This window comes from Scylla paramamosain, chromosome 48 (assembly GCF_035594125.1).
Source record: "Scylla paramamosain isolate STU-SP2022 chromosome 48, ASM3559412v1, whole genome shotgun sequence".
Classification (NCBI taxonomy): Eukaryota; Metazoa; Arthropoda; class Malacostraca; order Decapoda; family Portunidae; genus Scylla; species Scylla paramamosain.
Window position 1 is genome coordinate 1913779 of NC_087198.1, and position 10000 is coordinate 1923778.

At 42.9% G+C, this 10000-nt stretch overlaps 1 protein-coding gene across 7 annotated transcripts in view; it reads left to right on the forward strand.

The window, feature by feature from the left end:
* Positions 1-10000, forward strand: part of LOC135095195 (uncharacterized) — a 34592-nt gene that overhangs the window by 2556 nt on the left and 22036 nt on the right. Inside the window, exon 1 of one of the 7 annotated variants that reach the window (XM_063995981.1) lies at positions 3132-3351. The exons of 5 other annotated variants lie outside the window; for them this stretch is intronic. The gene's annotated coding sequence lies outside the window, so the exon portion shown is untranslated. Of the gene's footprint in view, positions 1-3131; positions 3352-3427; positions 4083-10000 lie in introns of those variants that run through there. One more of the 7 variants, XM_063995982.1, reaches the window with a different exon arrangement.

Below are 10000 nucleotides of genomic sequence, written 5' to 3' on the forward strand. Positions count from 1 at the left end.
GGGCCACCTTTCTATCATGTATAGCACAAGAACAAGCTGCGTTAAACCAAGGTTTGGAAGGATTAGGTGGAGAAAAAGAATGAAGGATGTACACCTCCGTGCCAGACACTATCACCTCTGTTATGCGTTCAGCACACAAAGACGGGTCTCTGTCATGGAAGCAGTAGTCATTCCAAGGAAAATCAACAAAATACCTCCTCAGGTCCCCCCCAACTAGCAGAGGCAAAACGCCAGTGGCACCTCCGCTTAGGGGGATGCTGAGGAGAGATTGGAGTGATAGGAAGAAGATATGAAATTGTGATTGGAAGAGTCCAATGGAGAAGAGAGGGTAACAGCATAAGCAGAAGGATTAGAGGTCAGGAAAAGGTCAAGAATGTTGGGCGTATCTCCAAGACGGTCAGGAATATGAGTAGGGTGTTGCACCAATTGCTCTAGGTCGTGGAGGATAGCAAAGCTGAAGGCTAGTTCACCAGTGAAGGAAGATGTCACGTGTGTTTTTCTAACTGAACATTAATTGTGCTGATTGAATATTAGTTGTGTTTATGAACCTGGTATTGTCTTTGTTCGTGCATGCTGATTGCGTTGATCAATGAATATGTTGAAGAGACATAAAGTGATACCAAGTAACTTTAAACGAATTGAGGATGAATGCCAGTGGGAAATTTTGACTTGTAAGAGATGTAAATAATTAGTAGTTACCAATTAAAATATGAAAATGTTTGTGAGTTTTCCAGTAGCCTTTATGTACCAAATCCATACAGTATCTTGGACCACGACAGTGTGGTGTGTGCTGTGCTTGCTGGACTGTGTAATCCCATCCACTATTGGTGGCTGTTGATGTGGTGTGTGATGTGCTTGTTGGCCTGTGTAATCCCAAACAGTGTTGCTGCTGGGTGACTGGCTGGTGTGTGGTGTGCAGTGTAGTGTGGTGTGTGATGCACTTGTTGGCTTGTGTTATCCTGTACACTGCTGCTGGGTGACTGGCTGGTGTGTGGTGTGCAGTGTAGTGTGGTGTGTGGTGCACTTGTTGGCCTGTGTTATCCTGTACACTGCTGCTGGGTGACTGGCTGGTGTGTGGTGTGCAGTGTAGTGTGGTGTGTGATGCACTTGTTGGCTTGTGTTATCCTGTACACTGCTGCTGGGTGACTGGCTGGTGTGTGGTGTGCAGTGTAGTGTGGTGTGTGATGCACTTGTTGGCCTGTGTTATCCTGTACACTGCTGCTGGGTGACTGGCTGGTGTGTGGTGTGCAGTGTGATGTGGTTGTTGGCCTGTGTAATCCTCTACACTGCTGCTGGCTGACTAGTGTGTGGTATAGTGTTTGGTGACGTGGTGATTTTTTTTTTTTTTTATGTAGTAGAGACACTGGCCAACGGCAACAAAAAATTAAAAAAAAATAAAAAAAAAAAGCTCACTAAGATGCCAGTTACCGAATAGGGTCCGAAGTCTTAGTAAAAAAAATTGAAGGATAAGTGTCTTGAAACCTCCCTCTTGAAGGAATTCAAGTCATAGGAAGGTGGAAATACAGAAGCAGGCAGGGAGTTTCAGTCTACCAGAGAAAGGGATGAATGATTGAGAATACTGGTTAACTCTTGCATTAGAGAGGTGGACAGAATAAGGGTGAGAGAAAGAAGAAAGTCTTGTGCAGCGAGGCCGCGGAAGGAGGGGAGGCATGCAGTTAGCATGAACAGAAGAGCAGTTAGCATGAAAATAGCGGTATAAGACAGCTAGAGATGCAACATTGCGGCGATGACAGAGAGGCTGAAGAAAGTTAGTTGAGGAGAGAAGTTGATGAGACGAAAAGGTTTTGATTTCACCCTGTCTAAAAAAGCGGTATGAGTGGAGCCCCCGCAGACATGTGAAGCATACTCCATACATGGACGGATAAGGCTCTTGTACAGTCAACAGCTGGGGAGGTGAGAAAAACTAGCGGAGACGTCTCAGTGTGGTGTGGTTTGTGCAGTACATTGTGGTGTTGTGTGATGTTGTGCAGTGTGGTGTGGTGTGGTGTGATGTGGTGAGGCGTGGTGTACTGTAGTGTGATGTCATGTGGCGTGACACAGTGTGGTGTGGTGTGGTGTTGTGTGGTGTGGTGTGGTGTGGTGTGGTCTGGTGTGGTGTGTTGGTGAAGTGTAGTGTGCTGCAGTGCAGTGTGGTGTGGTAAAGTGTGATTTGGTGTGGTGTGGGATGGTGTAGTGTGATGGAATGTGGTGTGGTGTGACGCAGTGTGGTGTGGTGTGGTGCAGTGTGGTGCATTGTGGTGTGCTGTGATGCAGTGTGGTATGGCGTGGTGTGATACAGTGTTGTGTGGTGCAGAGTGAAGCAGTGTTGTGTGGTGTGGTGCATTGTGGTGTGGTGTGTTGTGGAAGGGCATGGAGTGGTGTGAGGCAGTGTGGTGTAGATAAGTGTGGTGGAGAGTGGTGTGGTGTTGCGTGATATAATGTGGTACAGAGTGATGTGGTGTTGTGGTGTGGTGTGGTACAATGTGGTGTAGTGTGATATGGTACAGTGTGGTTTGGTGCATTATGGTGTGGTGTGATCCAGTGTAGTGTGTAGTTCCTCCTCCTTTTCTGTTACCTTTCTTGGTTTTCTGTTAATGAAGGGCAGCTAACATTTGCTTATTGAATGAAAAAACGAAAAAAAAATTTAACGAAAAATAAAGAGAGATGTTATGTCCGGAAATAACGCGCGCGCGCTTGTGTGTGTGTGTGTGTGTGTGTGTGTGTGTGTGTGTGTGTGTGTGTGTGTGTGTGTGTGTGTGTGTGTGTGAACAGAATTTCAGTGCAAGTAAAAAAAATCGCCTCCATCTCTGCAGTTTTGCCTGAGCTTCCTCCTCCTTCCCCTCCTTGTCATTCTAATTCAGCAGTGCAAGGACCCAAAGATTTCATTCTTTTCAGGTTATGGTTATGAGTATATCACTGGCAACTTGCACCACATCCTCTCTCTCTCTCTCTCTCTCTCTCTCTCTCTCTCTCTCTCTCTCTCTCTCTCTCTCTCTCTCTCTCTCTCTCTCTCTCTCTCTCTCTCTCTCTCTCTCTCTCTCTCTCTCTCTCTCTCTCTCTCTCTCTCTCTCTCTCATTGCATCTTTTATTCTTATTTGTCTGTTCACTATATATTTAATAATGTTTTCCATATTTATTATCTTTATTATACCTTACAACACACACACACACACACACACACACACACACACACACACACACACACACACATAAAGAGTTTTCCTGTTATGCAGTGACTCAAGCAGTAGGTTGAAAGAGTTGATACACGTAGTTTCGTAGAGCATTCTCATGTGAGTGTGTGTGGTGTCACATGAGGGAAGCAGGTGTGCTGTAGGCTGACAGCCGTTTTGGGTAAGTAGAGAGAGAGAGAGAGAGAAAGAGAGAGAGAGAGAGAGAGAGAGAGAGAGAGAGAGAGAGAGAGAGAGAGAGAGAGAGAGAGAGAGAGAGAGAGAGAGAGAGAGAGAGAGAGAATGAATGTGTAAGGGATTAAGAGATTAATACAGAGACAGACTAGTTGCGGAGATGTGAATAGGTGATGATGCTCTGAGCGAGCCCCGTTATGGCACGGGCGTGGGCGAGGTGATATGTGCATGGGCGGAGAAAGTGGCAGGAGTGTGGCAATGGGCGTGGCTGTGGCAGAGGCAGGGGATGGGTAGGAGCGAAGTCCTTCCCTCCCCGGCCCGTTAGTCAAGACCCAGTGTTGCCAAATCTACCGATAAACATGAAAATCTACTGGATATTTGATGAATCTACCGATATACCGAATGATTTCGAAAATAAGGTCAAATATATTGGATTTTCGATCAGACCTACCGAGAAATCTACTGATATTCAGTGTCATGAGAGAGAGAGAGAGAGAGAGAGAGAGAGAGAGAGAGAGAGAGAGAGAGAGATGTGGGGGGTGGTGGAGTGCGGGGGTGTCGTGACTAACTGAACGTGTCTTGTTCATGTGCCGATTCTAGCCTGACGAACAACAACAAACCGGTTTGTTGTTGTCACTGGCTCGGCCTCGGTCAGTACATGTGTCTCAGTGTCTGCAGGCTGCACCGTTCCCAAACACCTAAGCCTACTCCCACGCACCTGTAAGTCTTTAGATAATATATTTCATCTGTTTTGAAATTTAATTTTTGTATTGATTTAAAAATAGAGCCTCAAATATTAGCGGGCTACATCGTTTGTGAAGGAAGGTAGGTGGTGTGTGTGTTACTTTTTTTTTTTTTAATGTAGTTGGGACACTGGCCGAGAACGACAAAAATCCAATAAAAAAAAATAAATAAATAAATAAATAAAAGCCCAGTGATGTATCAGTCCCAGAAAAGGGTAGAAAGTGGTAGACAAAAATTGAAGGATAAGTGTCTTGAAACCTCCCACTTGAGTGAATTTAAGTCATAGGAAGGTGGAAATACAGAAGCAGGCAGGGAGTAGAGAGAGGGATAAATGATTGAGAATACTGGTTAACTCTTGCATTAGAGAGATGCACAGAATAGGGGTGAGAGAAAGAAGAATGTCTTGTGCAGCGAGGCCGTGGGAGAAGGGGAGGCATGCAGTTAGCAAGATCAGAAGAGCAGTTAGCATGGAAAAAGCGGAAGAAGACAGCTAGAGATGCAACACTGCGGCGATGAGAGGGAGGCTGAAGACAGTCACTGAGAGGAGAGGAGTTGATGAGACGAAATAATTTTGATTCCACCCTGTCTAGAAGTGCGGTATGAGTGGAACGCTCTGCCTCAGAGAAGTAAAGCATACCCAATACATGGACGGATAAGGCCCTTGTACAGAGTTAGCATCTGAGGGTGGGGGAGGAAAACTGGCGGAGACGTCTCAGAACACCTAATTTTATAGATGATGTTTTAACTAGAGATGAGATGTGAAGTTTCCAGTTCAGATCATAAATAAAAGACAGACCGAGGATGTTCAGTGTAGAAGAGGAGGGCAGTTGAGTGTCATTGAAGAAGAGGAGATAGTTGTCTGGAAGGTTGTGTCAAGTTGATAGATGGAGGAATTGAGTTTTTGAGGCACTGAACAATACCAAGTTTGCTCAGGCCCTATTACAAATTTTAAAAAGATCAGATGTCAGGCATTCTGTGGCTTTCCTGAGTGAAATGTTTACTTCCTGAAAGGTTGGACGTCTAAGAAAAGACAATGGAAAAGTGCAGGATGGTATGTATCATCAGCGTAGGAGTGGATAGGACAAGAAGTTTGGTTTAGATCCCTAATGAATAATAAGAAGAGAGTGGGTGACAGGACAGAACCCTGAGGAACACCACTGTTAATACATTTAGGAGAATAACAGTAACCGTCTACCACAGCAGCAATAGAACCGTCAGAAAGGAAACTTGGGATGAGGTTACAGAGAGGATAAAAGCCATAGGAGAGTAGTTTGGAAATCAAAGCATTGTGCCAGACTCTATCAAAAGCTTCTGATATGTACAAGGCAACAGGAAAAGTTTCACCAAAATCTGTAAGAGAGGATGATGACAAAGACTCAGTAAGGAAAGCCAGAAGATCATCAGTAGAGTGGCCTTGACGGAACCCATACTGGCTATCAGATAGAAGGTTGTGAAGTAACAGATGTTTAAAAATCTTCCTGTTGAGGATATATTAAAAAAAAATTTAGATAGACAGGAAATTAAAGCAATAGGATGGTAGTTTGAGGGATTAGAACGGTCACCATTTTTATGAACAGGCTGAATGTAGGCAAACTTCCAGCAAGAAGGAAAGGTAGATGTTGACAGACAGAGATGAAAGAGTTTGACTAGGGAAGGTGCAAGCACGGATGCACAGTTTCGGATAACAATAGGAGGGACCCCATTAGGTCCATAAGCCTTCCGATGGGTTAGGCTAGCAAGGGTATGGAAAACATCATTGCGAAGAATTTTAATAGGTAGCACAAAGTAGTCAGAGGGTGGAGGAGAGGAAGGAGCAAGTCCAGAATCGTCCAAGGTAGAGTTTTCAGCAAAGGTTTGAGGGAAGAGTTCAGCTTTAGAGATTGATGTGATAACAGTGGTGCCATCTGGTTGAAATAAAGGAGGGAAAGAAGAAGAAGCAAAGTTATTAGGGATATTTTTGGCTTCATGCCAGAAGTCACGAGGGGAGTTAGATCTTGAAAGATTTTGACACTTTCTGTTAATGAAGGAGTTTTTAGTTAGTTGGAGAACAGACTTGGCATGGTTCCATACAAAGTTATAAAGTGCATGAGATTCTGGTGATGAAAGGCTTAAGTACCTTTTATGAACCACCTCTCTATCATGTATAGCACGAGAACAAGCTTTGGTGAACCAAGGTTTGGAAGGTCGAGGAAAAGAGTGAGGAATTTATGCCTCCATGCCAGACACTATCACCTATGTTATGCGCTCAGCACACAAAGACGGGTCTCCGACACGGAAGCAGTAGTCATTCCAAGGAAAATCAGCAAAATTCCTCTTCAGGTCGCCCCAACTAACAGAAGCAAATCGCCAGCGGCACCTCCGCTTATGGGGATCCTGAGGAGGGATTGGAGCGATAAGAAGATATGAAATTGTGATCGGAGGAGCCCAATGGAGAAGAAAGGGTGACAGCATAAGCAGAAAGATTAGAGGTCAAGAAAAGATCAAGAATGTTGGGTGTATCTCCAAGACGGTCAGGAATACAAATAGGGTGTTGCACCAATTGCTCTAGGTCATGGAGGATAGCAAAGTTGTAGGCTAGTTCACCAGGATGGTCAGTGAAGGGAGAGGAAAGCCAAAGCTGGTGGTGAACATTGAAGTCTCCAAGAATGGAGATCTCTGCAAAAGGGAAGAGGGTCAGAATGTGCTCCACTTTGGAAGTTAAGTAGTCAAAGAATTTCTTATAGTCAGAGGAGTTAGGTCAGAGATATACAGCATCAACAAATTTAGTTTGAGAGTGACTCTGTAGTCGTAGCCAGGTGTTGGAAAACTCGGAAGGTTCAAGAGCGTGAGCACAAAAGCAGGTTAAGTCATTGCGCACATTAACGCTACATCCAGCTTTGGATTGAAAATGAGGATAGAGAAAGTAGGAGGGAACAGAAAAGAGGCTACTGTCAATTGTGTCAGACACCTGAGTTTCAGTGAGGAAAAGAAGATGAGGTTTAGAAGAGGAGAGGTGGTGTTCTACAGATTGAAAATTAGATCTTAGACCACGATTGTTGCAGAAGTTAATGAAGAAAAAGTTGAGGGGGGGGGTGTCAAGACACTTAAGGTCGTTGTCAGAAGGGCAGTCCGACCTGGGGACATTTGTGGTCACCTCCTCAGATGGGGACTCCGAGGCTGGTGTAGGAGTCGCCATGATAATTTTGAAATTTTGAGTGAAGGGTGTGTGTGTTATTAGGTGCTTGTAGTTTTGTGTGGAGGAAGAGAGTTGTCTTTAGAGGGCAGGCTATGACTGCCCCCTTGTGTTGTGAGATACAAAGGGAAACGTTCAGTGAGGTCACAGCTGGGCTTAGTGATAAGTTCACAGCACACCCTGAACAGTGCTGCACACCTCACTGGGAGTAATTATCGTTTCGGCAGGTGCCTACTGCCTCCTCCTGTGTACTGCCTCCTCCTCTGTATGTGTGTGTGTGTGTGTGTGTGTGTGTGTGTCCATGTCTTTGTGTATGTGTGTGTGCGTTTGTCCATGTTGATTTGTGTGTGTGTGTTTGTGTGTGTGTGTGTGTGTGTGTGTGTGTGTGTGTGTGTGTGTGTGTGTGTGATTCACGTATGGTCGTCTGCTGATCACCCAGCCAGCCATTCCGCTACAGAAGGAGCTCAGAGTTCATAGTGGCAGATCTTTTGGGTAGGACTGAGACCACTGACACACCACACACCAGAACAGCGAGGTTACAGGCCCTCAGGTTACATCCCATACCTACTTGCTGCTAAGTGAATAGGGGCTACACATTAAGAGGTTCGCCCATTTGCCTCGGCGCGCCCGGGATTCGAACCCAGGCCTTCTTGTTTGTTAGCCGAGCGTGCTAACCTCTACACAACACGGTGTGTGTGTGTGTGTGTGTGTGTGTGTGTGTGTGTGTGTTTGATTTTTTTTTTTTTTATGTAGGAGGAACACTGGCCAAGGATAACAAAAATCAAATAAAAAAAAAAGCCCACTGAGATGCCAGTCCCCAAAAATGGTCCAAAGCGGTAGTAAAAAAAATTGGTGGAGAAGTGTCTTGAAACCTCCCTCTTGAAGGAATTCAGGTCATAGGAAGGTGGAAATGCAAAAACAAGTAAGGAGCTCCAGAGTTTACCAGAGAAAGGGATGAATGATTGAGAATACTAGTTAACTCTTGCATTAGAGAGGTAGACAGAATAAGGGGTGAGAAAAAGAAGAAAGTTTTGTGCAGCGAGGCTGTGGGAGGAGGGGAGGCATGCAGTTAGCAAGATCAGAAGAGCAGTTAGCATGAAAATAGCGGTAGAAGACAGCTAGAGATGCAACATTGCGGAGATGAGAGAGAGGCTGAAGACAGTCAGTTAGAGAAGAGGAGTTGATGAGACGAAAAAATTTTGATTCCACCCTGTCTAGAAGAGCAGTATGAGTGGAACCCCCCCAGACATGGACGGATAAGGACATTGTACAAAATACTTGAAAAAGCAATAGCAAAGAGACTGACTGCATTAATAGAATCTTTCAACCTGCTTTCAAGCAATCAATTTGGATTCCGCAAAAAATAAATCCACAGAAACAGCAATACTGAAGTTTACAAGTGAAATATACAAGAATATGGAGAGAAAGAACCATGTAGTAGGGGTTTTCTGAGTAAAGCATTTCACTCTATTGATCATAACATATTATTAGACAAGCTAGAAAACATTGGAGTTAGAGGATTACCACTAAAATTGTTTGCTAGTTACTTGTCAGGTAGGAAACAGTCTGTATTTTGTAACAATTATATGTCAAATAAAAAAAAACAAACTATTATTAAGGTGTGCCACAAGGTTCTATATTAGCTCCTATATTATTTCTGATATACATCAATGATAAATGTAATGTTAGTGATATGCTTAGTTACGTTCTATTTCTCGATGATACAAGCCTTCTTCTAACAGATAATGATTTGTGTAACTTAAATGTAAAATTAACTCAAGAATTGCATAACATATTCAAATGGGTAACCACAAATAAATTAACAGTAAACATTAATAAAACTAACTTCATATTGTTTCAAAGACGCTCTGTTGTCAGTAATTTCGGAACAGTTTCCTATGGAGGCTGAGCTTAATCGTGTTTCTTCTACAAAATTTTTAGGAGTTATTATTGATGAAAATTTTAACTGGAAAAAGCATATACAGTCGGTGTGCTCAAACTTATCAAAAACTTGTGGAATTTTATTCAGAATTAGGTACAATGTTACAAGTGAAGCCTTACACAGCTTATATCATTAATTATGTTATCCATACCTTATTAACTGTTCATTGATCTGGGGCTGTACTTGGCCTACGGTTGTGAATGATGTCTTTGTAGCAAAAAGGAAAATAGCAAGAACCATTGTCTTTAAAAGTAAATACGACTCCACCGACTTACTGTTTAATGACTTAAATATACTAACTTTCGACCTCTTAAAGAAATATTTCATAGCGCTGACCATATATAAAAATGTTAATGGAAATGATTCAAATAACATAATGTCTAATGTATTCCACCATAGCCAAGGTACCCGAGGAAATCGTAATAATATGATTTGCCCACAAGCAAGAACTAGTCTGTATACATTTTTCCACACACTGTGTTGCTCCTAAAGTATGGAACGTATTGCCTGACGATAGAAAAAAAAAAAAAAAGGTTTTTCAATATTTTCAAAAGTAAAATGAAAAAGTTCCTATTTAATAGTCTAAGTCAAAACTAGGATCTGTAATAAAGTTTTAGTATTTTTTTTACACATGAATGATGTAGCTTGTTACAAACATAACTTATCTTAAGGATATTAGTTCCTAAAAAATGGTGCAATAATATTATTTCTTTTCTACTGTTCTATATGATTTGTATTGTTGCCCTGCCCTCTATATAAGTTGCATTTATATGTATATCA